Below are 27,653 nucleotides of genomic sequence, written 5' to 3'. Positions count from 1 at the left end.
CTTCCCTAAGTACCCTTTGCAATATGAGATGTCTCTTTGGTTGTCTGCACTCCTCATCTCCCTCCCTTCCTCCATCCTTCAGGTATTCTGGTTGGGAGGGCCAGTGTCAGCATGCGAGATGACGGACAGAGAGATGAAATCTCAACCCTGTACTCAGCCTGGCTGCTGCCTGTACCTGGGCCTTGCTGCACCATTCCTTGAATGCAAAGCAATTCAAGGAAAAGAGGTAAATTCTCAAAAAAAAAAAAACAAAAAAACAACCCAACAACACTCTAGTTTGGGCTGCTGAGGGCATTATTCCAAGCAAAGGAGCAAAGACCCCCAATCTTTTGTTCCAGTGATAAAGGGGATACGTTATCTCTATTCCAGCTCCGAGCTATATAATACCTCAATGAAAAGCAAGTTTCTCTGTGTAGTGAATAAGGATCATTGTTTCAGGGATAATGAGGCTCCACTCCCTTTTGGCTCCCTCTGAAAGCTCGCAGCCCTGGCGAAGGAGCAGTGCTGAGGGTCCGCCAAGCCTCCCCTGAATGCGGCGGTGACAGGCGTGATTTTCACAGTTATCATTAAGTGGCATGTGAGTGGCTTTGTGAGCCATGTTATACTGTATCAAGGCACCATAAACAAGCAATTGGTATGGGAATGTCACCTCCTACCATCCGCCCTTTGCCATAATGGTATTGTGTTTGATTGATTAGATTTCTTCCCCCTCTCCACAAGTCAAGTCAAGAAAGAAAATAATAAAACTGGCATAATAACTTTACCCATACAAATAAAAACAGAGAAAGAAAAAAAAAAAAAAAAAAGTAGATTACAGTTGGGTACCAGTGGGACAATTTATATTGCACAATTGGGATGAATAGGGCTTTTATTGACGTGATAGGGAACTTGAAGTGGCACAATACTAAGCAGGATCACATCAGGGCAGTCTGGAGAAGTCTGGTTGAAGCTCCAGGTGAAAGCCAGGGAAGAAGCATATTGAAAATTTGCCATCTCTTTCATCTTTGTCTGCCTAAGGATGAATCTGAGTCCTTTCATTCAGGGCTACCTGTGTTTGAGAAGCTCAGGCCTAATAGCTGACGTGACAGACAGTAATAAGGAGCAACCAATTAGCATTGTGATGGTGTGGTTACTTTCAGGTAGTATTTCCATGCACAAAATAATCCCGTTTCCCAAAAACAAACCATTCATACTGGAAACATGGAGCCCTGAGAGGCTGCAGCAGCAGGGATAAGTGCAATGCCTCTCATGGGGTAGTTGTACTCCAGAGCAGCCAAACAAAGGAAATACTGCAAATGCATGAAAAGGAGACAATCTCTAAGAAAGCACTAGTGGTACTGGTTTCTGTGCACCATGCTTATTCCCTGACCAACTGTGGAGCTTAGGAGTGATCAGTTTTGGGTTACTTTATCTGTTCTCCTATGTCTTCTTTGATGCTAAATGTTCAGCATTCGTTTTGCAGTTCAGTCCCTTGGAGAGTGCCCTTTATCCCATTGTTATTAATAAGAATAAATAGGAACAAACAGGCAAAAAGCCAAAGAAAACAAGATTTAAACCAAATGAGTCTACTTTACAACTGGCTCTGAGTGTGACCAGGTTTGCCTGGAGTGGAAACATCTCAAGGCAAATGTTGATGCTTAATGCAAGGATATTCTTTACTGTACAGATGCTTATTCCGGCCATTTTTGGAGGCAGAAAAGAGCACGGCATACTCTGTGCCACGTGTGAGGAATCACTGCTCATGTAGGATGTACTATTATTTGATACCTGTTATTTACTAACACAGTGGAACTAAAGACCTAGGCACTGCTGGACCCAGTTCACGAATATTTATTGCACCAAATCCAATCTATAATATAGTGTCAGCCTTGTACCAAAGCAGGAGACAGTAGTATTTATGATTATTAGTACAATATTGAATCATCCTGAACCAATTACTGGTCCAATTACTGTGTCATTATTATCTTCTGAATAGGGCTTGATTTGTCTGTGATAAATATGATGCAATTAAACTACCTTTTTACATAATAAAACACTGCAGGTGTTTATTCTTAAGGGTTTACGGATACCAACAACCAATAGATTTAATTAAAAAAATCCTTGAAATAAATGTGAATTTCATTAAATTGTTCTAGCACTGGTGAATATTTTAAGACTATCAAAAGATTCTCTCTCTATAATCTCTCTTAAAAGGCATGCTAAGTGGAGAAAAACAATGACTCCAGCTTTTAATATTTCAATAATTAATAACATTTCTTTCAAGAATGTATAATTGGTCTGTAATAGTAGAACTTAAGAAACAAAAAAAGTTATGTGGGTCAAATTGCTATTACTGTTGTGGGATTCTGGCTTAACAAGAAATCTTACTAAATTCTGATTTCTGCTCAGTAATTTTAAATTGAATCTCACATTTTTAGCATTATGGTCATAAATATTATGTTGACTTAGCTCTGGTTTGGTACTAGCAGTGTGTACAGAACTACAGTGAGATGGTTTTGTATTATGTGAAGACAAGGTCATTAACATGAAACCTTACCTGGAATTATCTCGTCTCGAGATAAATAGTTGGAGCTTTAGCTATGAAGTAGCTCAGGTCAATACAATGTAGATGTGAATTAAACCCATTGCTAGGCCATTCTATGCTGTAGAAAGGGAAGTTTCCCTTCCAGTTTGGCAGCTGGATTGCCCTAGTGCACAGGGTTCAGACATGTAGTACCAGTATTGCCATTCTCCATCCTCTCTCCCAACTGTGGCTGTAGTCAGTGCTGGCTCATCAATGCTGTGTGTAAGTTGAATTTGTCTTTTCTTTTTTTCCAATTTGAATTGCAATAGTTTCCAATGTCAACAGAAGATCTGTAAGGGGATGCTTGGCACTGGCAGGCCTTCTTCAAGGTTTCTTTAGCAGCACACCCAGCTAAAGTCAGGGCAGGTAGGATCTCATAACCCAACCTCGCATGTATGGCTGGAGAGGAACTTAGTAGAGCTAAGCATGGTGGCCAGCTGTAAGCCCCCAAACCACACTCATGGTGGTGAAGCCCCTGGAGCTTCAGACTTAAGCGCAGCCCCAGACTTAAGCACACCCATGAGCAGAGGATGTGTTGGCCAGGAGATGCCATAGCTCTAGCTCCATTCAATGTTCAGGCTGCAGCACAGGGCAGGATGAGTACCCATGGGACGTGTTACTGCTCTGCAGCCCCACGATCCCACCCATCAATCTTCCCCTTGGCATGGAACACGGTGTATGACAAAATAAAGCTTCTGCATGAAGTTTATTAAGCAAGACAAGGTCAGGCTTTTAGTTGCAAGGCTGGAAACGAAAGGCTACAAGCAAAACAAATATAAACACAATCCCAGCCGAAGCTTAAACAACTGGATTCCTTTTCAGTTGTCTTGTCCAGTTTCTCAGATCCTGAAGACAGAGTGCAGCTGTTGGGATGTGAAGCATCCTAACTCCTGCCCTGAATCCCAATCCAACAGTCAGACACAGGGCTGGCGGCTTGGCTTATCTTCTCATTCCCTTCTCTCTTCTTGGGGCACGTTTGCACTCTTTGCGTCTGCAACCAGAACAACAATTTAGTGGTGACCCCACAGCATGCACAGTGTGCCTTTTCTCTGGGATACTGCTGCAATCCCACTTTTATTCTTTAATCCCACCTCAAGGGGCGACTTTCTCATCCATCCTTGCTCCCTAATTTCCAAATCAGGAGTAAATGCCTCCTATTGCATCGCTCTTGCTGTGTATGTAGCACAGCCAGAGTTACTAGCACTATGCACTGCCATGCCTCATAGGGGTTTCAACACCAAAATTAGGAGAAGGAATGACATTAAACAACACTTTTGACTTGTTTGCAAGCTAAAATCAAGGCTGATTTTAGGCCAGAAACTTCTGCTGCCAGAAGCACTTAAATGGCCAGGTCATCTGCATGTGCAGCGTGAACAAGGGGCGTTGCATGCTCTTGGATGCTGGTGCTCTGCTTTATAGTAGTCACAGCCCTACACCAAAGTACAAATCAATAAACACTGAAACAGAACTACACTGAGTAGGAGAGCAAAAGTATGGAACAAAAAAAGAATAACACAGCCCTCCCAAAAATGGCAATTGAAAGGAAGCATTCTGGATAAGTAACTCCAATAATTATTTCAAAGTAACCAACAAAGTGGAGTCTCTACTGCAATCCTTTGCCCTTCAGGGTGGCCATATGAGGTTCTGAGGATTTGTTCCCTGGGATGCATGGTGTGCCAAGCAGCATACGGTAGCATTGCAGGTCTAAAAGAAAGAGTATTAACGGATGGATAATTGCCCACCTTGTAAAAATTTACTGGGAACCTGATGCTTTTATCATTTGTCACAAACAATGCCACGGTGTAATAATGAAGGAAGTATCACTGGTACTATAAAGAAGTGATGGTGCAAATTACACTTCACTTTTGAGGGACGATGTTAAGTAGCAGGGAGTTCCCTTTTTTTTTTTTTAATTGCCAAAATTTCAGTAATTGTCAATGTGTATTTGTGAGGATCAACTGATAATTTGGAACATATGCTGTCAATGCTTCATTTTCTCTATATTTTTAAATGAAAAAAAAAAAAAAAGTCCAATTTCACAGTGGCAAGATTAAAAAAAAAATCTCATTTTGTTTTCCTGTCTGTAGTGTTAAGAAAGGAAGTTCATTTCTTGCAGCATAAAGGGATATTAATGAATGCAAGGAACATTCTCCATATTGCAGAATAAAATTTACTGTTCTAACCTAAGATATTTCATATAAATTAAGAGTTTGTTTAAAAAAATCGAAAATGGGAACTCAATTCCAGACAACGCTTAATTTAAACTAAGTGTTAAAATAAAAGCAATAACACTGTGAATAAATTAATGAACTACAATTAAATATATTTACAATAAGTGGTTTGGTTGGAAACACCTATTCCCTGCACTGATAAAATAAAACCTGCATTCTGCAAAAGCTGAAATAAGTTAAATGAAGATGCTTTTAACAAGGTTATTACTTAAGCAGTGACAGGTTTACAGATTTTAGCACCATTGGGTTTTCACAGGAGCTGCAGCAAGTGCTAAAATAACACACACCTTCAGGTTCATTAAATTCACCAGTGTGATGAAATAACTGATATTTTTCTATATTACTACAGTGCTGCAAAGAACCGACTATAAATAAGATACACTAATAACAACTGTTTGCAGTGCTAAAACAATAAAATAATTCTGCCAGGCTTATATGCTAAGGAAGAAATAGGCACAAGGCAGACTGTGAGCATAGTTATATCCATATGGTGGCTTTTGCTCCATTGGTACTGTGCCTTCAGTCATTTATTTATCACAGAAATGCCCTAGAAAATGTTTTATTCTTTGCTGTGCCAGGAAGAAACTTGTTAAAAGGGTACATGAGGAGAGTGCACCCATCCCAAAATATTTGCTTTCTAGTCTGGTGAAGCGTTTCCAAAGTGAAGAACTAATTTTTAAGAAAGAACATTTCAGATGATACTAAAATCCCACATTATACTCTGTTTTGGAAAGAACCCATGCCGAAAAAAGCAGATTTCTAATAAATCAATGGAGTATGGCCTTTGGAGACCTGGGAGACATATGGACGGTAATAGAGTATCTCAGGTTATTTGGTGAACGGTTCCATCTGGATGAGGGCTCGGTGCTGTTCACAGCCCCCTTCTCTCTCAAACACCTTCCACTCTCCCTGCAGCCCTATCTCAAATGTCAGACCACCTGGGATCTGCAGCTGTCGGCTGAAAGCGGAGCTGCTGGGTGAAAACCCACTGAGCTCGGGCTGCAGGGCTTGTGCTGGGCACGGTGTTCAGTGCCTCCTTCCATTTTAGGTACATGTATTTTAACTGCATATGTGTGCACATGCAAACATGAATATGCACACCTGGTAACTGGGATACCCATTTGCAATGCCAGGTTTGGTTCCTGCAGGGAACCCATATTCAGAGCAGAAGCTATGTGAAAGGGGATGTTGCCCAAATTTTGCAGTGCTTTATCTTCTGTGCAGCTTGGCTCTCCGGGAGCAGGAAACCATGTTTCAGAAATACAGGCCATATCTAAGTGGTTACACAGATCACAGAATTTCTTTTCCCAAATGTTGTAAGGGAGTGATAGTGTTGCAGTATGGGAAATCCACAGGGCTTGATCCATCCCACTGCAAAGCTGATATATTTTGCATGGAATTGGGAGAACAGGGCAGGAGACCACTGAGGTTTGCAATCGCGTCACTCCTTCAAGCGATGGAGATTTGAGTGCATGGGGTCCAGCAGTGCATGCACAGAAGGTTACACCTCTCTGAGATGCTGCCTGAGCTCCCCACAACATCCACTATCTAAAATTACAGAGAAAAAAATCCTGTGTAACCTCAGCTAGAGTATTTTCTGACAGTGGCTTAAGACTTCTATGCCTACCCAAACTCATCCTACCTTGATTTTATATCTCTATCAATCTTTTTTGGGGGGAAAAGCTTGAAGGTATTTATTAATTTGTCTAGAATTTTTTGTGAAACGTGGGGAAGATTTGGTGGGAAAGCTTTTGGGGAGTGAATTGGTTCTGTGTGCCTGGCAGCTGTTAATAATTTATACTTCACGTGAAAAGAAAATTGATCAGGAGCATCCTGGAGAGACCAATCCATGCTGCCTCTGCCATCAGCTGAGACAGAAACAAAACACGAGGCATGAACTGAAAGATAATGCACAAAAAAAGTGCTCCCCCTCCCAATCCAAGCAGCATGGCTGGTGAGGATGTTAAAGGGAAGAGCAGCACAGCATCCTTTGAAGCCCAGTCATGGAGACAAGGTTGTGGGAAATGGTCCTGCAGCGAAAAGTGGTCAAAAGTTCTTACAGTGAAGATGAGGGCGGCTCCGTTTCCTGAAGGCAGCACTCCACATCAAACAGCCCTTTGTGGAAAGGTTGAAAACGCACTCATACTGGGATGAAGATGAGCTCCAGCACCTGGGGCTGGGTGGGAGGTCAAAGAAAGAGTGCTGATGGACCTGTTCTGTGAAATGTGTTTACATTTCCTACCAAAGAAATGGTCAGAAATGATTCCCAAATGGAATCTGGGAAACATTTGTTGAGCTTCAATTTCATCCTGTGTCCACTGATTCAACCCTTGTTTTCTCTGTGCCATTCTTTCACTTAAAGTAACCTCTGTTACATTAGAAATCACACGTTTCTGACCCAGAAAGAGAGGAATTTCACAGCCTCCCAGGACACGTGCTGGAGGGAGGATTTCTGGAGCCTAAACCAGAGAAGCCCAGGAGATGCTGGTGTGAAGGCTCACTGCAAGCATCTGCTGCTTCTGGAGGAGGTCCTGTGGCAATGCATGTGCTCAGGATGAATAGGTAAAGCTATCTTGTACTAGTAGATATTTTTCCCTCTGGTTTATACATATTTGAAAAGCTACACATGAATAAACACATAAATTAATGCTAGATGTACTTCTTATCCGTGCAAGTGTGAGCTGTATGTATACAGATACACATACAAATATGGGCATAGTTATCAGCCTTGGTTATCCTACTTGTTAAGGTAATTGTGTCATTTAAATTCTGTCACACTTGCTTCAAGACAGATTCATTAACTGCTCCTATTTATTACTCCAGCATCCGAGCACCTGTTTCTTAGAGGTAAAATCAGAATAAATCCCCTAATTTCCCAGGTTCTTTTGCTGTTTTTGCTTGGAAATAATGAGATGCTTATATTCAAAGAAAAAAAATGATGTATCTGATGCTGAAAAATACAATCAAGTTAATTATTTAGGTATACCGAGGTGAAATTATTGAATTTGTTTGTCTGTGTAGATTGCGTTCTTTGTGCTGGCGTAAGAACTGATGCTGGCCAAATTCTGTGAACACAGTTATTATCATATTTAGTATCTTAAACGTGTGCATACCTAACTGCTTTATACGTGTTTGTGCTTCTGACAGATCAGACTGTCTAAGAGAAAGCATTTCTAGTCGCAGTATCAGATTGCTTACTGCTCTCTCCACAGTCAGCTAGATCATAAGGAGAAGAGGAAAGAACTACAGAAGCTCTGACTAACATTTTTTTTTCTCTCTATTTAGGAATTGAAGTTAGCAGAAGAAACAACTCCTTTGTAGTAATGCTCTGTAGGTGTTATCAGGGCTAATCTTATGGTGGCTCTAAGGACTTTTGGACTAAGGTTTTAGTCCAAAAATTTTACTGCTCAGGTCCATGCTACCCCATTTGTCAGTTGTTTACACCCTACATATGGATTAGCACTGTATGCTAACCATGAAAACCTGTTCTGCTCTTAACCCACCTGAATGAAGCACTGATGCAGCTCACCACATCTGATATTTATCTTTACTTCCCTAAGATGCTGGACCACAAAAAGCAGGAACAGGTACAGGTGACTTGGTAGTGTAAAAAACTCTCCCCATGTTTTATCCATCACTGAATGTCAAGTTTAAAGATGTTTGTAATGATTTGCCACTGTTGAAATCCAAAGTAAGACTCGGAATGTGTCTGTTTTGGCCAACTAGTAATGACTGCTTGAAAGACATTGAACCAAAGTACTTTTGGACAACTACTGGTTCACTGCCTGAAAACAAATCTTTTTATTTATTCTGTCTCCTATACCCACTGTTCAGATTTCCTTCAGGAAACATACCTTGGCCCCTGTCCACCGTCAGATAGTTGGGAGTGAGGTGGTCTTCGCAGTGATTAAGCACAGATTTTGCAGAGAAGGGATAAAGCGTCGTGGGCAAGGACCTGTGGACTGAAAGTCAGAGTAACTGCAATGCAATGCCATCACCCCATCTCACAGCTCAGAGCCTTTGCACATCTCATGGGCTGCCTGCAGCCTACACAGTTCACAGAGTGGAAAAAGGAATTGAAGAAGCAAAAATAAATATTGAATCACGTAAGAATTAAATATCACCTATTTAAATAGCAATTACGCTGCTAAAAACAAGATCACCACACCTGTACAAGAAAAGACAAGCAAGCCCAAAACATCTGTTTGCATCCACCTGCCAAGCACCTGTTCCGCTGTTTCAATGCCATTTGATTGCTGGAGATGTAGAGGCTCTTGTGAGGTAATGAGTGATTTTACATTATGCATGATTGAAAACAGGTGTTCTAATGCTGTACAATTCTGTGCATGAATAATTCAGTTTGTTTAGAGCAAGATCTTTAAAAGAAGTATGGTCTTTATTTTTTTTAAATATTAAAGTTATTCTCTGCAATGTGCAGTGGCTGGTCTTCTCAGCAGGAGCACTGATGACCATTTTTGTATAATTCTATGGGCAGGAAAAAACACTGTGAAAGGTAAAAAAAATAAAAATAAAAAAAAATTATACCTAAGGCACACAAGCAATGAAATTGAAAGTTTTCTTTAGCAAGGAGGGGAAAAAAAACCTGTCACTGTTTTAAGCGAGAAAGCCAGACGACTTTTGGCAAAGCCTGCTTCTCAACACTAACAAAACAGCCCAAGAGCTTAATTATATGGAGGGGTGAATGTGCCTCAGGGATAAGTAAGAGCTAGTCCATCTCTTGGTCCGATTTCCAGCTGAGTCTGAATATGTTTAAGAATTTGGGCTGCTTTTTTTTTTTCCTCTCTCTCTTTTTCCTCCTGATTATGAAAAGGATTTCTGTGCAGTTGTATGCTTTGTGCTGGTACAAGATGCTGCAGACTCAGGTCTTTATTTGCAGGCCGGTCGTCTCACAGGGAACTGTATGCAGAATCCATCAGCCCACGCTCCTCATCACGAACTCAGTTGTTCTTTGAGACCATCTCCCAGAGATGAGGAAGATGTGTTAATCCAAATGAAGAGACGCAGCCAAGCTTGGAGCATCCTCTCTGCTGCTTCCCAAGGTAAGCCTGCAGCTGGCGTGGCCTCGTGCCTTCAGCCAGGGCTGTTTTGAGGTGGGAACAGAAGAAGAGAGCAGCCAAGGGTTCTCCTGCCCCAGCATGTGCCTGCTCCCCCCTTGCTTTCTCAGTAATTAGTGTCAGTGATGGTGTTAGATGCTATTACGGGAAGATTCTGCTGAGAACAGAGCTGAGCTCTCCATGTGCACTTCCCAGGGGAGCTCTGGCACTTTGTCCTCTTTCCCCCCTCTCACTGCAGCCACTGCAGCAGCTTCTTGGACTCACAGCTGATTTGATGCTGTGTTTGAAACAAAGCTGCTGGAGGGTATTTTATACCTGAGGGGTCACATCCTGGGACAGGCAAGGACCAAAGAAGTGGAAGAGGCTGCCAGCCCTGCCAAGGTATTGTGGTGAACAGCCTAAAATTTTGGTGACAGCAGCGTGGAAGGTGGAAGGGGACAAAAACTTTCAGATCTCCTCAACAGTCACGTCCTGCCCATTGCCCTTGATGGGGCAACAAAATGAGGAAAGAGTAAGAGAGGAGAAAAAGATGAATAATGTGAAAGTAGGAATGGATGAAGTCAAGAGGCCAAAAGAAATTCATAAAGCATGCTGCAATAAGCAATTCTTAACACACACTGCAATGCCCTGTGCTAAAGAAAGACTGTACGGTGATGCTAGGACACTGATATTTAGTACTGCAGGTATAGAACCTTCAAATTTTAGATCTTGTGGCCATCAGGGTTCGTGGAGTGGGTTTGAGTGTGCAGTGTAGGGTAGAACAAGAGAGGGTAAAAAATCCAAGAGTCCAAAACAGCACAGTGTGCCTCAGGTCCTCAGTGGGTAGACAGGGATAACTTAAGCTCTGTGCCCTGCACTTCCCAGGAGATGTCAGCCCAGGGTTCCTGCAGGACTAAAAGCCTCCATGGCCATGCTTGGCTAAGCAAGCAGACATTTAGGGGTTTAACTGAAGTGGATCTGTAATCTTTCAGTATTTTATAATACAGTATGTTACAGGAGACCATAAATTAGAGCTTATAATACCCGATCCGCTCAGCTACTGACAGAATATCTAAGGTAATCTGACCTGCTTCACAGACCGTGAGAAAAATCCTCATGGAAAGTGAAAGAGATGAATTACAGAATTTTACAGAGAAGTGGGAGAATTTCTCTCGGCTCAGATCTTGGGTTAATTCCCATGTAAGGTGAAAGAATGTTTCACCACGTTTTGCTCAACTGAAGTTGGCAAGCTTTAATAGATGCAGCCCTGCAGGCTGAGGGATAAACTCTGCTCCCTTTCACTCACTTGAGCCATTGCCCATGTGATCAGCAATGTGGGTAATAATAAAATGAAGGAAATAAGGGAACAGATCTCCGAGAGAAAGCAAACGATGGGACGAAATGCTGCAAAATGTCTGAAGAGGTTTTTTTTTTCTCATGAGGAGGAGGGATACATCCTGGTCCTCTGCCTCCTCAGTAAGGAAAGCATTTCCTTTCTGCTCGGAGCTGTTGTTCCTCCTTGTCACAAGCAGAGAATAAATGCAGTCTCATAATTACAGCATGCTGAAGGTGGAAGCTTTTCCTAAAGATGTACAACTCTTTTTTTTCCCTCCTGGTAATAGCTGATCTATAGAACTGTGATTGTTTCAAATGGAAGCTAGCAGTTACTTTCTGTTTTCTGCTTTAAGTCTTTATGTTTGGGAAATGTGTCTCCAGAGATGCCTCCTTCTCTCACCTCTTCACATAACAGTGAGAGGTGCCAGCAGCTCTTTTGCCACTTTTCTAACTATTTCCATTCCCCTTCTAGGTACTTATGTTTCATACTTGCTCTCTCAGTCAATTCCTGCAAGAACTAAAATGTGGGTCTTGGTCATGTTACGTTGGATGCTGATCTCTGAGCCAGGTCAGGTGCCTGCAGGCAGGAAAATATTTGGTTTTCTGCCATCATTCTGTGTGTCACACCTTTACTGCAAGGTGTCCAAAGGAAATGAACTTTTCCAGAAAAAAAGCCCAAAGAAAATCTTTGGAGTTTCTCTTTTGTGAGTACGTCTGTGTGACCCAGGCCTTCTGTGAGGTTTCTAGATGAGGCACTGGTAAGATGAATGGGGACCTTTGTGTTATCTGTGATGGGGCAGAAAGCACACAGCTTCCAAAGTCTTTTGAGGAACTCAGATGGAAGATGTTACGCAAATCCAAACCATGCATTTTTTAATACCTCCTGTGATTTATTTGATAAATGTGTCATCTTTACCTTCCAACTTCTTTGGCCTTGGTTTCTTTTCAAGAATTAACCAGGAGCTGATGAATTTATGGGAAATTTTCCAGTGCTGACCAGATCTGAGATCTTGATATCTGTGTGCACTTTCTCAAGGTACCAGTAGTCCCATTTCCTAAACCAGTAGTACACTCCTTCTTATTCTCAGTCATTATTGTGTTGAAACTGCCAAGTGTTCTTTCCACCTCTTTAATTTTGTTCTCAGAAGAAATCCTTCACTTCTTTGTATGCAGAGGCTGCTGTGGTCTGGATCTCATCTCGTCTACTAGTAACATCTTCCAGATTTGTTTTAAACTGATTAGACGCTGCTGAAGAATCAGCTCTCTCCCCCGGACAGTACAAAGCAGAGTGCTGGCAGAGCTGGCTCTTGGCCATCAGCTACATGGTGACACAGCATCACATCACTTGACAGCCCCAGTTTCATTTGGGGAACTGTGAGACATTCACATGTGCTGAAAAAAATAAAAATAATACCCAAGGTGACAGGAGGGTGCAATTAAAACAGAAGCGCCAGCTTGACCAGAGAGTAGCTTTAATTGGAGGCCTTCTTCTATATGCTGGAACACGGACTCTAAAAGGTATTTCTGTCCTTCTAATGTGGCTGCATTTCTGCCTCTGAATTTTGATTTTGAAAAACAGAAAATGATGCTTTTTATTGGGCCACTGAGAGAAATTACAGGGAATGAGCTGAGTGAATTTAAAATTCTCTCAGTAGGGTATGAAGGCAGGGAAATACTTGTCCCTCCATAGCTCAATAACTTCTAGTGCAGGTTAGACATAGGGACACTCATTCCCAGTGCTCACCTAAGCATGGAGGTTCATGTAAGTGAGGATCACGTGTTGTCACCACCTCGCTTCTCTGCTGGATGGATATCACCCTCACTTAAACGTAAGGAGGAAATTCAGAAGGTCACCACATCAAATACTAATTCTGAAATTCATTTCTCCCTAAAGATTAATATAAAGCCCAAAATGAAATACTCTTCAAATAAGCAAAGTTAGCTGCAGTATTTCAGTCTTCCCATCACAGTGTCCTAAGAGGTATCCTGTGGTTTGACACATAATTAATATGTTTATCTATCTTTGCTTTTTTTTCATTCTTTGTTTTCAATAACAGCCATCACCATAATAGTCAAATATAAACATTCCATCCTGTTTCATAAAGAGCCTAAGGTCCGCTTTATTGCAACACAGTTACTTTCCCAGATCCCACGAGCGACAAGGCGTGATGCCTCAAAAAAAATTCTCTGAAATTTTCTCACCGTTTTTGCTTGAAGTGAGTTGCATTCTGTTTACAAACTTGGGAAAAATGGGCCTCTTTTGCCTTCTTTGAGTGTCATGGGAACACATACCGAGGTCTGATCCAGTAGCGCTGCGTGATGCTGCTGGGAGCTTCTCAGGGTCCCATAATTTGCCCCTGAGGGTGTTTCAGGATGCGGTGTAAAGTTGCATGCTGTTTGCCATGTGCAAGGTCCCAGACACATGGCAAATCAGACTGGCTCCAGTATCAAAAGCTGATCATTTTTCAGACAAACATAGGTATGATTTTTGTTATTTATTCACGTTGAAAGGTTAATATGTCCTCATTACTCTAAATTATTTCATTTTCAACTTACAGTACGTTCATGGATTATTTGAAGGAATTACTGGCTTTAGCTTATGTTATCTGTGACTCACTTTTTATAGACTTGACTGGACAGGTAATTTCCACAGTATTGTTTTTGGCTCCTTAACTGGATCCCATCCAAGCTTACAAAGTGCTTCTACAGAGATAATGGAGAACAGTCCAGCCTCCTGTGAAATGTCAGCTCTGTGTCCAGAGCTAGATGTGCAGCATTAACCTGGTTAAAGCTGCTAGGTTCTGTAATTTCTTGCTTGGAAGTACCAAACACCCTAAAGAATCACAGAATCACAGAACTGTAGGGGTTGGAAGAGACCTCCAGAGATCATCGAGTCCAACCCCCCTGCCAAAGCAGATTCCCTACAGCAGGTCGCACAGGTAGGCATCCAGGCAGGTCTTGAACATCTCCAGAGCAGGAGACTCCACAACCAAAGACACCAAATCAAATCTGCCAAAAGCAGGAAAGAAAGAGCAAATGGGAGACTCAGAGTGAGAAAGAAAAGTAAATGCAATGCTATTACTTTACACCAAAGAACTGTAAGTTAATTGATGTCCATAATAAACTTTCAGTAGAAAAGTATTAAATATTTTTGAAGATGTGTGTAAATCCAGTATTGGGAAAAAAAAAAAAAAAAAAAAAGTTACTGTTATCTGGGTTTAATCAGCTGAGAAAAGCATGATGATAAATAAGATTTAGTGGAAGCATAAATTGAAAATGTCGAATAATACTTTTAAGAAGGGAGCCTACTGGAATACGTATGTCTCTATGTCTCTGAGGTATTTGATTTGGAATATATAATCATCTCCTTTGAGGATATTTATGAAAGTTATTTCTGAATGTTCAGAGGTTTCTCTGCTTTTCATTATCTGTTTTTCTTAACAAGGGCCAGAACTGTATGCCTGATTTTCTGTGATATATTCACTTGGGAGGTTTTCTTGGACTGGCCAAGGACACATCATTTACAAGAAGGTCCTGTCAAGCATCCAAATGTCTCTGCTGAAGCTTCCATTTTAGATGACCCCACAGAATGTGAGAAAACCTTCTTTTAGGGGAATGGCATCTTCTGGCCAGAGCTTTGTCCAGAAATTCTACTGTGTTTAACCCGCAGTTGAAATACCCAATGCAAAATAATGGCAGAGGTAGGGGCGATGTATTTGTGTTTTCTCAAGAAAGAAAACTCTAACCCTTGGGATGATATTTTTCACGTGCGTGATTACCTTCATTGCAATTTGGATTTCTGAGAAGGTCATTTGGACTTCTGGGCCCCATGTTCTGGAGAAATCTGAAGAATTTGGGTCATCTTCCTCTCTTGACTTAAAAATAACTTCTGTTAATGCAATTTGGAATGCGTATTTCTTCGAATATGCTCTTCCATTTGCAGAGGGGGCAAAGTTTACAATTTTGGGTGGAAACCATGTGAAAGCTAGCGGTTCCATCAGGGTTTTGTTTTGAAATTTTTGGATTTGTTCAAATTCAAAAGTCAAAGTGAAACTCGGGGGATGTGAACCCGCTTGAATCAAAACCAAAAAAGTGATGCGCCAGATCTCCCATGAACCAAAACCACCGGCTTCTCACAGTTCTCATCCAAACAAAAATGCACTAATATAAATCAAATACCAAACCAAATATCCTCTTTTGCACTGTCTGGTTTTCATGGAAATAACACAGAATATTTAAAAGGTCTGCTCAGTTTTGCAGCAGCAACTACCAAAATATCCTGAGATCATTTGATATCTGGCAGTTAATATCCTGATCTATTCTCTTTAGTCAGTAATCCAATCCTTTTCGACCAACACTGCCTTGGCGTGCACAGCATTACTATCCTTTAACATCTTCCTCGATTGTACAGTTTCACAGGGAAAACTGTGCACAATTCAGTCTTTCTCCTTCTCATTCTTGCTCAGAGAGCCAAGAAAGGAGTTGGAGCTGCAAGCAGATGCAAAATCCAAACAGTAAGATCAGTACGGAAGCAGAACACTTAACTGCTATAGGACAAGGTGGAGTACTGAGAAAATATTCAATGATAATTTTCCTTGTGATTTACCTTGTTTGAGACCATACTATGACTCTGAAAGATGTTCTGCAGTATATCATGTAGCAAAAAGTTTCTAAAGCCATTCAAAAAAAAAGTGCTGGGCATGGAAGAACAGAGGTTTCCTCTGTAACTAAGACACGCTTGTTTGCAATAACACGTGCTTTCAAACATTGCCAAGTTGCTGAGGATATCTCTGTTATATACAATCATGAAAAATGTGTTAAAAAAAAAAAAAAAGGTAATGTTAAAAAAAAAAAAAAGCTAAAAAAAAGTTTGATCAGATGGTTAAAATCCAGTCAAACCTAAAACAACCTGTTTATGACCTTTCCATGCTAAAAGCTAAAAATGTCTTTTTTTTTTTTTTTTTTTTTTTTTTCCCCACAAGATTAATTACCATCACTTTGGGAGTACTGAGCTGGACATTATTATATGATGTCAATTAATGATTAAAAAAAAGGTGGTTTGCAAATGTAGCACCACAGTCCCTGGTGCATTACATCATTTCTGAAAGATCTTAACACGTGATAAGCAGAGAACATTTTAACCTAAAAGTCTGAGTGTTACAACCTCCTTTTCTGTTGTAACACCCTACCCACAACCTTTTGGCCTTGAAGTCACTCGCAATAAAATTAAGAAGTCAAAAAGAAAAGGGAAAAAAAAAACACCTCTGGGAAAGACAAGACACATTCCTATTTTGCTGTCGGGCAGATAATGCAGCAAAATGAGTGGCTGTATGCATTGGGAAACGCAGAGCTGATCCTCCTATGTGCACTGTTCTCAGCAAGATTCGTCATCAAAATCTCATGCTTGGAGGCATAAGGTTGCTGTGATTCAGGTATTACAAACTACATAATACAGTTAGCTCTGTGAGAGTGCCTCGAAAATTTCATGTGCTGAGTGAAATGACTCCTGCACTTGCCTAGGCGCTGCTTCCCCAGATGGGCTGACAATGATCATTTTATGTGCCTTATTGAATTCGCTGAAATATTTAGAAGGGTTTCTACCTATATTTTACATCTCCTTCTGTTATGACCTTTTTTTGCAGCAACAGTTTGACTTCTTTGTCAATAATACACATAACCTGATCCATTCTTCTCTGAGCTCTTCTCCTCTTTTGGTGTCAAAATGTTTCTTTGTAAATGAACGATATGCATTTAAAATACCTTTGTAATAATAAATACCACACGAACATATGTATCAAGGAAAGGATTTCAATTTTGATGACACTTCCTTCTCAAGAACAGACATTCTGGAAGAAAAAAACATTGCCAGCCCCAAATTGATTGACATTTGTTTACTTAACTCTCTCTTCTTGAAAGTCTGCACACCTATTTCAACCTTGAACAGTTTCCAACTGTGGTATACTGGAACATTTTTTCATTTATTAAGTTCAGTGTTGCCAACCCAAACAAAGAGTAATCAGTGATGATCCAAGCAGACCAAGCTGTCTAGCACCATACAATGTATCTGCATGCTAATTTTCAAATTCCCTCACATTTCCAGAGAACTAATGGGATCATTTTCATTCTGTTACAGCAACTCAACAGTTACTGAATCACCATCTGTGTTTTCGTTAACCTGAATCAGATATGAATTCTGTTATTGCAAGGTAGAGCAGCTTGTTTAATGATTCTTAATCTTTTCTTTAATTAAATCATGCAGCCAACCTGAAAAATCTATCTTAATGCAAATTAGGAGCTTTTTTGGCATTCACTTACAGTAATGCACTAATAAGGTTAATTTATGAAGGTTCTCTTCCAGTCTGTACAGATGATATTTGTTCGCTGCATATTTTTAACATATTGTCCCTTTTTCTAATATTTAAAAAAATATCACTAATAAAAAGGGGGTTGTTTTCACTCACACAAAAGAGGAAGGCTGCAAGCTGCTTTTTGTTTATTAGAAAGAATTCGGAAAAGGAAAATCAGTTTCTCCCCTCCATGAGCATCTCTCCACGCGGGTGCAGAGGGACAAATCGAGGACTGCTGGGTTAAATGGTTTTGGATGAGCACTCTCCACTTCACAGAGAAATTCAGGCCCCAGTTCAGATGAGCATCTTGAAGTTATCAGGGGAGACCGAGAGTTTCTCTGAACCTTTTGTTTTTTGTTTTTTGTTTTTTTTTTTTTTTTCCTTGTAGGTGTGAATTAATAGCATAAAGAGTAAATAATTCTTGTGAAATTAGCCTGAATACTTTTCTCAGTTGCACAATTGCTTCAGCTCGGGGCTCTGATGATCTCAGTCAAGAAAATTTCTGTCTTTGAGCGCATTCCTCCCAACTGCAAAATTAGTTGAAATCTGTTCAAGTTGCTGAGTAAAGAGTAAACTTTTTTTTTTTTTTCTTTTAAGGTTATTTTTCAACACCCACAAGCAAACAGGGATGGCGACTGTGAATTTCAACACACGGCCATTGCTATTTAATTAAAATCACTGAGGCTGGCTGAAAACTTTTCAGCAGAGTGATTTCACATCAGAGAACACAGATTCTCAAAATCAGAACATTATTTTCATAGAAATCCACCCCTCCGTTTCCACCAGGAATGAGATTTCAGTTCTAGGAAAGGTCTTCTCATCCCAGCTAGGAACCATCATCCCCTTTTAGATTGGGGCTGCCCAACTGTGTCTTTCAACCCCTCTCTGTATTGCCAGCTGTAATTGCTCCATTGCTCCAGTTTGAGTGCATTAACTATTTGCACAATCCAGGACAGGAGGTCTTGTCTAAAGACTGGGCAATCTCCATGGCTGTGACCCTCTGTGTTTCACTAAAGGCAGGACAGAATGCCTGCTGGATGGTTGAATCTTCCTCTTGTTCCTTCTGACCAGGAATGGAAACAATATCTCATACTGTTTGTGCAGTGATTCCTGGCTTGTTAATATTCTGGTGTGGCTGTTTTTCTCTGCCGTGAGGAATTTTGGCCTCTTAGCAAGGGGTTTTGCCTCTGTGTAAGTGGGAATGCTGCTCTTCCTTTTCTCCTCTTCAATCTGGAAACCTATTTTCCTGCCATTGTTAGTCCTTTCTGTGTAACATTAGCAGAGAGAATGAAAAGTATCTGCTTTCTTTCCCATTCAATCAGACCTATGTATATTATATCATATGCTTCTCTTCCTGCTTTACCCACTAGTAAAATAAGTCGATATGTGAATATTAGGATAAGATTGCTTTAATTAGAACCTATTGCCCTGCACACTGTCTTCTCTAAAAAACTACCTGTATTAAGATCTGGGGAAAATAAGTCTTAAAGAAAATTTCCTATGACAAATTTTTTTACTTCACCCTCCACCCTCTGCTTCCCAGCCCTTTCAACTTTTCAAGTATCTTTAAACATACATGACCCACCCCTGTTGCTTCCTTATATTTTATGGTGATCTTTAATTTCATTTTTAGGGAGGGATTTCTCTCCATTTTCATTCCTTGGCTTATCTTTAATGAAGTGGAAAACATCTACTGAATGGGATGGTACCTGATGCTTACAGTTTTCCTTACTTTACAGTATTTTCTCAGGTATTAAACTAGCACTGGACTCAACTAAGAGGAGTGATCAAACTATCTGCTAAAGAACTCAAACAGGAACTGGAAGCTGAACTTCAGAATCACGAAGAGCACTGCTACAGCATGAGAAAAATCTGGATGAAGACATGAACTGGAGACATGTCTACCACACTACAAGAAATTGAAAGAATACAATCCCATTTGACTCTAAAAATCTTTCTAGGCTAATTACCAGCTCACAAAGCAGAGAAATTAAGGCAGAGAGGGCATGTTCATGATGACAACCTTTACCCATTAGCAAGCTTTGCATTTTCCCAAGGCTGAAGACAGTTTAGCCCTGACAAATGCAATCAGTGATATGCAGGCGTAACCTCCAGAAATAAGCTCACATTTTTAGGATCCACAGGGCAAAAGATGGACTGCAGTAGGTCACTATTAAAATATTTGAAATACAGCTTGGCCAGTGCTGAAATGGCACAGTTGGCCTGAAGTCGCTTCAAGGTCTCCTGGCATCTGAGTGTTTCCCCAGTGGCTTTGTGCAGTAAAGTGTTAACTTCTCCTGAGTGGTTATGTATTTAAGGCAGTAACTTTAAAATAAGGAATTGCAACCTTAGAGCAAAGCTGCTATTTTGAGAATTTTAAACCATTATTGACTCCTGTCAGATCAGTTTCTAGACTTATTGACTCAAGAAGTAAATATAGACTGAGAGAAAGCGAGGTCAAGTCAATATTTATCTTGCAGATCAATACATTTTGATACTAACCAAAAATTAAGCTCAATAAATGCATATATTATATACAGCAAGGTTAGGAGAGATCCATTCAGAAAATTTGTCAATTTGAAATTTCCCAATGGAATCTAACCTTTTGGATTCAATTTCCATTAGAAATTCTGTCCCTTTAAGGTTCCGTAAGTGACTGATGACGAGCCCCCATCACCCAATCAGATTTCCAGATGATAGTTGAATAGCAGTGAAAGGAAAAGGAAAGAAAGATGAAGTGAGAAAAAGTTGGTCGCAGGAGCTCAATCACGGCGTTAGGAGGAGGCAGGTGAGTAATGGCAGTGCACAGATGTGCCAAAAGAAGCAGGATGGGGACTAAAGCAGATGTGTAACGCGATACAAGTAATGCAATACTGCAATGCAAACATGAAGAAAGGATGGAAGAATGTGGAGGTGAACTCGTGGGAAGATTGAGTACTAACTAGTAAAAAGAGAGGGGTCAGTAATTTTAGCATTGCAACAAATGGGATGCAGTGGGGAAGATTATTTTGGGTGTTGGTTTACATCCTGGCAGCATATAATATCAGCATTCTTGTAGCTGGAAGTCAGTTTGATGTTTTCATGTGTCACCATACTGCTTGTTTTGATGGGCACCCGTTATGTCTATAAACTTCCTCAACCATGGCTTAGTCACCAAGAGCTGGCAGCTCTTCCAGGGCTTGTTAGCACTATGGATGGGCTCAGGCCTCTGCTGAAGGCATCACCTGGCACTCTTGGGATGCTGCAGCTCAGATGCAAGGGATTAGGCCAGTTTTTAATGTGTAACGGCAGCATAAGTGAGGACACACAAGGGGGTGTTCACAGGAGGCCTGGGAAGCTGGGAACATCCATCGTTGCATGATGAGAGCTGCTGGTGGTGAGCACTTGTCTTCTGTTTGTCCCCTTGTCCCCACACCTGCAGCCCACATCTACCCTGCGCTGCAGGACCCCAAGGGCAGATCAGTGTGTCAGAGGAGCAGGCTCTGCAGTACCCAACCTCCTGTCCTGGACAAGCTGCAGCCTGTCCGTGCTCCAACCTCTGATGCTGTCCCTCTTTCGAGGACATTTTCCTGAACATCTTTTAAGCTATGAATACACCCTTTGGGGAAGATGCATGCTGTAGCAAAATGAATTTCAAACGTGTCAGGATACACGTGAAACATTTTCAAGAGACCTTTTCCTGTTTTTTTGTTTTTTTTTTGTTTGTTTGTTTTTTTCCCCATAAAGCTTCTGAGCAGGGATGCATTTGCACCCCAGATAGCACCAGTGACCTCCCATTTACACAGCACCTCTCACTCCAAAGATCTCCTGACGCTTTGCAAATGTAGCACAAGCTGCTCTGCTCTTGCATCTCGCTTCATCCAGGGCTGGAGCCCAGCCAGCCCCTGCAGAGATGAGCCCAGCACCTGATCCGTGTGCCCACAACAATGAGCAGGGAGCAAACAATGCTTCCTCCAAATGAAACTCCAGGCAGAGTTTAGACAGGCAGAACGTAATTACCCGAACTGGAATTTGGCCAGAGCACTGCAGGTATGGTGGATACTTTCCCTGGGAGCACATTATTGGAAGGAAAGGGCATATAAATGATTGAATTGCTTGGTCAGAAAACACTGTTCTTGTCTTGCAGCTCATCTGGAAAAAAAAACAGGTTGCCAAAAAAAAAAAAAAAAAAAAAAAAAAAAAAGCACCCTATGCTGCTGCAAGTCTTCTTGTAGATAATTTAAATTGCATAGAGATGATAAAATGATATACTAATTGGTAAAATATGATTTCATTTGAAATAAAGTGGAGAATCTCACCAAATTTAGCTCTGCACGATATAGCAAAGTATATTTCTCATCCAGCATAAAAAGGTGCCATTTGTTTGATACCGGTTTGATGAATTATTAATTTTATCACAGCTAAGATGACAGCTAATATTAGAACATTGAATTATTAATTTTCAAATGTGGCAATAAAAAAACAGAACAAACACAAACTGAGACACATTTTAGGTATGAGTTGACTTGCTTACATAATCTGTTTGAGAAAACAAAACAGCAGAGACAGATATTTAAATCTTGCCAAGCAAATGCTTCTACCCTCAAGCCTCAGGTATGATTTTTAGCCTTACTTTGGAAATAACACTCTCTGACCAAACTTAGCTGCTTGGATATTATACACCCTCCATGTCTATTGGACAAAATATAATTTGCTTGGATGAAGATATGGTCTGGGGAGTACTCAGGCCAAGGAATAATACGGAAGCGTGTATAACTCTGGTTATACAGAGCAGTCACCCAATTTTTAGTACTAGCAAGTTGGAAAATGCAAGTTAATTGTTCAGAATAGCATCTGGTTTAGTCTTTTGCCCCTCTTCTGTCCTGTTGTTATTTTCACCAATGCTTGTTGCTTGCTGCAGGGTAAATAAGCACTCTAAGGCTTGTTTCCTTAAAAATGTTTCTGTGCGATTTCAGTCTTAACAATCAGCACAAGATTTATCTGGCTCTGCTGTTCCCTTACAGACTAATACCTATTTTCCTGTCCGGTGTCTCCTTTGCAAATATTCCTCCTTCCCAACTCTCCCGATGAGATGGGAGCTTTGCAGCCTTTCTTATTCCATGGCTAAATAGTCAACAAAAGATTTCCAAATGTCATAACTTCTTATGTTTTCCTACTATTTATTTTTTTGGAGAAGCAGAGATTATTGCAATGCTGTCCCTGAATGTGAACAAGAGTTCAAAAATAGGCACAACTTGCGCGCATCAGGGAAGCTGATCAGTATAGGTGGATTTTTGAGGGCAATGCTCCCATGCAAAAGAAGAGAAACAGCTGTCTGTCCCCAAGCCTCATTGGGAATTAATCCAGCTCAAAGCTGGATTAACTTCTATTAAAAAACAACAACAAAAAAAAGCCCACAAACTTGTATTCCACTGCCACATATGGCGATTATTTAGACTGCAAATATTAGGCAGGGCTAGCTGTTTGGGTGCTAGACTCCTTTAAATCACTTATTTTTATCCTGTTGAAAAAAATGGGGTGGAGGGGAAAAAGCATCTGTCACCCATCTAAGTTTGGAGAGAGGTGGGCAGTGCAGGAGGGTGATGGAACATCTCTAGCATGGTATGAGGTTGCCATTGAGGGAGGGCAGTGCAGTGCTGCAAGGCAACACAGCCTGTGTCCAAGACCCTGCCCCCTTTTTTTTTTGTTGTTTGTTTTTTGCTCTAAACAGACTCATGTCAAAAGACAAGGAAGACTTTCAGTAGTTACAGGGGGCTCATAATAATTGTGGAAACATTTTATAAGGACTAATGGTTTTAAACTGGAAGAAGGTGATTTTAGAACAGATGTAAGGAGGAAATTGTATATTCAGAGGATAGCAAGGCCCTGGCACAGGTGGCCCAGAGAAGCTTTCGGTGACCTGTATCAGGAGGTGCTCAAGGCCAGGTTGGATGGGGCCCTGAGCAATCTGGTTTGGTGGCAGGTGTCCCTCCCGAGGCAGAGGCTGAAACTGAATGATCTTTAAGGTTTTCTCAACCCAAGCCATTCTATGACTTTGTAGGTCCCTAGGATTTTTCCATTTCAGAGTGACATACGATGGTCATTTATCTACCTCGGGAAGAGCAGTGAGGCATGTTCGTGTTTCATTCATTTATATGTTGATACACAAAAAAACCCACCTTTTTTCTTTTTTTTTTTTAAATTTTCTTTTTTTTTTTTTTTGCCACGCAGACTCGGCAGTGATTGAAATACCTAAAAAGAAAAAAAGAAAACTGTTGGTTTCATTGGAGCGAGTTTCGAGGTCTGTCTGTTTGCGCACAGTCCAAATCTCAGACAGCTCAGCTCAGGGTTTGTACCATCAGGTGGGCATTTCATTAACAAAAATATCAATATGTGCCATGGAAGAATTGTTCCCATAGTGCACCCCAAAAAATCTTTGTGAGGGTTCTCCTCTCTGTGATCTATCCCAAAAAGAAGAGCTGGAAAGAATTAAAAGCTTCCTGCCACCTTTTAAAGGTGATTCTTAGTATGCGGTTTTGAATTTCTCTGGTTTCACACATTGCTGGTTATGTTGCCTATTATAAAGGATTCAGTAAGACACACTTTCTCCCAGTGGTATTTTATTTTGACACATCTCAAATGAAAATACAGCTCATTATCTTATACAGAATTCAAACATGTTGTCACCTGGTTTTCCTGCATTAAAATATGATTCATTTTCGTTGTAGGTATATGAAAAAGCAGAATGACTCTGTAATAAGCCTATTTAGTAATTTATTTATGTATTTTTGTTCACCTAAAAATGGGGCAAATGTCAGGCTTTGTCTTCTTTTAAAATGTCTTTGTGCTCAGAATACAAGTGCTCTCGTGTCTGGTCCTGTTGTTTTCTTTGCTGTGATGGTTTTGGTTCTCAAGAGGCATATTTAAATTTTCATAAATAGAGTAAAATTTTTCAGGAAAAAAAAATGCTCGGAGACTTCATTTATTTGAGTTTTAAAATATTATTTATAATACTCTGTGAAATATATCAGCCCTGTTGGGGCAGGGCTTTCAGATCAGCCAAAATCTGAAACTCTTTGCAGGATGCAAATTAAGGGCTTGATTAAAAGAAAACTGCTGTCCCACTGTTTTTGATGAAGTTTCTGCAGGTACTACAGCAATGAATGTGGGGCTTGCTAAGCAAATGTTTTTGAACATTTTCTTTTTTTTTTCTCTTTATTCAGTATGTAAGATATAAAGTATGAAAACTTGGCTCAACTGGGTGTGCCAGTCTGTTGAGTTTACCTGATCCAGAAGGTGTTTTAAATTATGGAAACCACAAGAGATCAGTACTTCTCAAAACATCACTGGCACATCTGAAAATTTTCAAAATGATACGATTTTGTCAGGTTCCCACAACACCAATTCACATCTAAAAAAGCACGTCCATCTAAGCTCTTGATTAACCAAAAGCAATGTTCAAGAGGTGGCCTCTGATCCGCGCATTTGAATTTCAATCTTGGAACAGGCTGCAGAGGCTGGATTTAAAGTTCGAATTTTGTTTCATTTGCAGGAGAACGGAAGAGCTGGCAAGCTGAGACACTACCAGTACTTTGTGGAAACCGACATATGAATTTGTTCTACAAATGTGCCAGGGACACACTGATCCAACAGTTAGATCACTTCCAGAAGACACCGAGTTAGATCTCCGAGTTCACTTCCAATTGCTGACTACTACTATCCAATAAAAGAAAATTTCTGCATAAAGTAAACAAGGTAATTAATTATAGAGCTGAGTTATATCCCAACAAGAGCTCCAAACTTCAAGCATACAGAAATAGATTGAGAAGTAAATGCTAAAATACTCTAATCCTTCGAACAAAGAAAGTTCTTCTCATTGGTTTTGGGGACTTGAGGTTGTGGATGGGCTTTGGATTTGTGTGCTTGATGGAGGTGAAGCAGAAATAACTGAGATTAGATTTGGTGATAGGAAAGTGGAGGAGATTCTGCTGAAAGGACAGAAGGGACAGCAAGCATGGAGATTTAAGTGAATACATTAACTTCATTTGGGAATGCGTAAGACAGAAAAGCTCTTGAACATCATGGGGTATGACCCAGAATTGAAAATTGTGTTGACCCAGAATTGACCCAGAAAATGACCCAGAATTATTGCACAAAAAGACCTTTTTTACCTTTTTCACATGTATTTAAATGGCCTAAGTCTCATACATCATGAAACACAATTTCTTTTCTGCAATCCTATTAAAGACTGGTAACTTTAATGTCTGAGGTCTTAACTATTGTTTTTGCTCTTGAATATAACCTGTTGGTAGCAGGCCACACCATTTGAAAAAGAGGTCCAAAGGAAGAACCCCTCTATAAAGGAGATGTATCAGTAACGAGGAAATACAGCAGCAACAGCAACATGTTATCATTTATTCTTTTTTTGAGTATATCAGAGGAAGACTGACTGTCACTGCAGAGGGAAGAGGGAATGAGAATGAGAATTGCAAGAGAAAAAATCATGAAAAAATTCCTCCTTCTCTGGGATGAATACAGGGGAGTAAGTGTTCCTACAAAAATTGAATTATGTTGTGATTTTAAATATGGTGTGAGAATGAAGGACATATGAGCTGCAACGAGACAACCAAAGAGGAATTATGTGATATGTTCAGGCTGGGAGTGTGCTTCACATGACAACAGGAAGAGAGGAAAGGTGGAGGAAAAAAAATTCAGAATCTGCTCTATCCTGAGCCATTAATGGCAACCATGTTCATGTTTTGTAGCTAGTTATATTTACTGATGGTTCTCAAGCACATTCAACTTTGCACTATCCCCTACAAATTGGAAAGATGTCTATTTGTCAATGACCTATAGGTTTGATATCACCAAAACTAAACAATTAATGTCCTTTTCCTTAAGTACTGGTGCTTACTCTTGAGGAGTAGAATGCTGTGACCTTTTATTTCCAGTCTGAGGACAGTTCTATGACAGATGGAATAATGCCAGTACCTACTTTTCATTAGATTGTACGATTTGACTTTATCTTGCATGGTCTGTGTGGTCTGAGTGAGTAAGTCACACCAAAATTTATGAGGTTTTCATTACTACAAATGAATCTTCATCATTACTATGTGGATGTAAGTACTCTTGGGCGGCAGAAGACAGACCCAACAGGCCAGCACAAACTGATGCCAACTTGTTGCCTACTATTCATTCCCTTAACCCGAATCTCCAATGACCCTGGGCCACTGAAACACTGGTATCCCTTAGGGACATGCCTGGCATCCCATTTGGGGTTTGCAGAACAGGATCCCAGTCTTTTGTGAAAACCATTGACTAAAAATTCTCCTTTCGCTTTTAATTCTTTTACCTTAAGAAGGGAAGAAGATGAATGGCCAGAAGCCACCTCCTTCTTGTTTGGACCAGCCTGCCTTTCTAAGGGCAACAAAAAGCAACAGAAGTGGCAGAGAAGATGAATACCTTCCTCCCTTCATATAAATCCTTCATATCCTCCCTTCACATAAAAGTTTTTTTGGTTGTTTTATTTATTCATTTATTTGTTTATTTTATTTTTCCAATTTATTTTGCAGTTGGAAACGTTCTGGGATTTCATCATCAACTTCCCAGCTTGACAACGAGACCCTCGTGACCCAGCAATGAGTCCCAGTTCCCACCTGGGTGCCTCTGGAGAGTGACAAATCTCTTGGATGTGCTCTCACATCCCAGAAGCACAGGCCAGGAACATCTGTCTGTTCCTTCCTTTCCTTCAGACTGCCCCGAGGAGAAAGGGAGGCAGGCAAGTAAGGATATGAAAGGCAAACACTCAACTGGCCGTGTCACATTAGCCAACTTAAATAATTCCTCTTGGCTGTGGAAACAGCCTTCCCATCCAAAGCTGTCTTTTTTTTTTTTCTTTTTTTTTTTTCTTTTTTTTTCCCCCTTTTTTTCCCCCCCAAAAAACAAGAACAACTTATTTCCAATTTTGGGCAGCTTCCCTGGCTGTGGGCCAGCTCTCCCCACTGCCTCTCTGTGCTACTTCCCAACACCTCTCAAGTGATCTGACTGAGTGCCTCAGGGATCAAACTTTACCGAACAGGAAAATCAAAGTATGCAAATGAAGCTCGGGTTATTACATATATAATGATGAAAACGATTTTCCTTT

The 27,653-nt window shown here is 40.5% G+C and overlaps 2 long non-coding RNA genes across 5 annotated transcripts in view; one reads left to right on the top strand and one right to left on the bottom strand.

Moving 5' to 3' along the window:
- The first annotated feature begins 175 nt into the window (after positions 1 to 175).
- LOC122183667 lies at positions 176 to 27,644 on the top strand. Of its 4 annotated transcripts, none has more exons than XR_006180320.1 (10): positions 176 to 226; positions 7,157 to 7,356; positions 8,080 to 8,381; positions 8,629 to 9,075; positions 9,692 to 9,854; positions 19,270 to 20,318; positions 23,741 to 23,871; positions 25,062 to 25,264; positions 25,948 to 26,051; positions 27,082 to 27,644. It is a non-coding gene; the product is annotated as an uncharacterized LOC122183667 (long non-coding RNA). The 4 variants fall into 4 exon arrangements; XR_006180319.1 differs by having other exon boundaries at positions 25,940 to 26,051; XR_006180322.1 differs by lacking the exon at positions 8,080 to 8,381 and having other exon boundaries at positions 25,940 to 26,051.
- Positions 23,722 to 27,653, bottom strand: part of LOC122183669 — a 253,449-nt gene continuing 249,517 nt past the window's right edge. Inside the window, exon 6 of the long non-coding RNA XR_006180324.1 lies at positions 23,722 to 23,761. This is a non-coding gene — a long non-coding RNA (uncharacterized LOC122183669). The remainder of the gene's footprint in view (positions 23,762 to 27,653) is intronic.

This window comes from Lagopus leucura, unplaced genomic scaffold, assembly GCF_019238085.1.
Source record: "Lagopus leucura isolate 7727_CA_CO unplaced genomic scaffold, USGS_WTPT01 Super-Scaffold_100019, whole genome shotgun sequence".
In the NCBI taxonomy this organism is placed as follows: Eukaryota; Metazoa; Chordata; class Aves; order Galliformes; family Phasianidae; genus Lagopus; species Lagopus leucura.
This window is presented reverse-complemented; position numbering and strand designations above follow the sequence as displayed.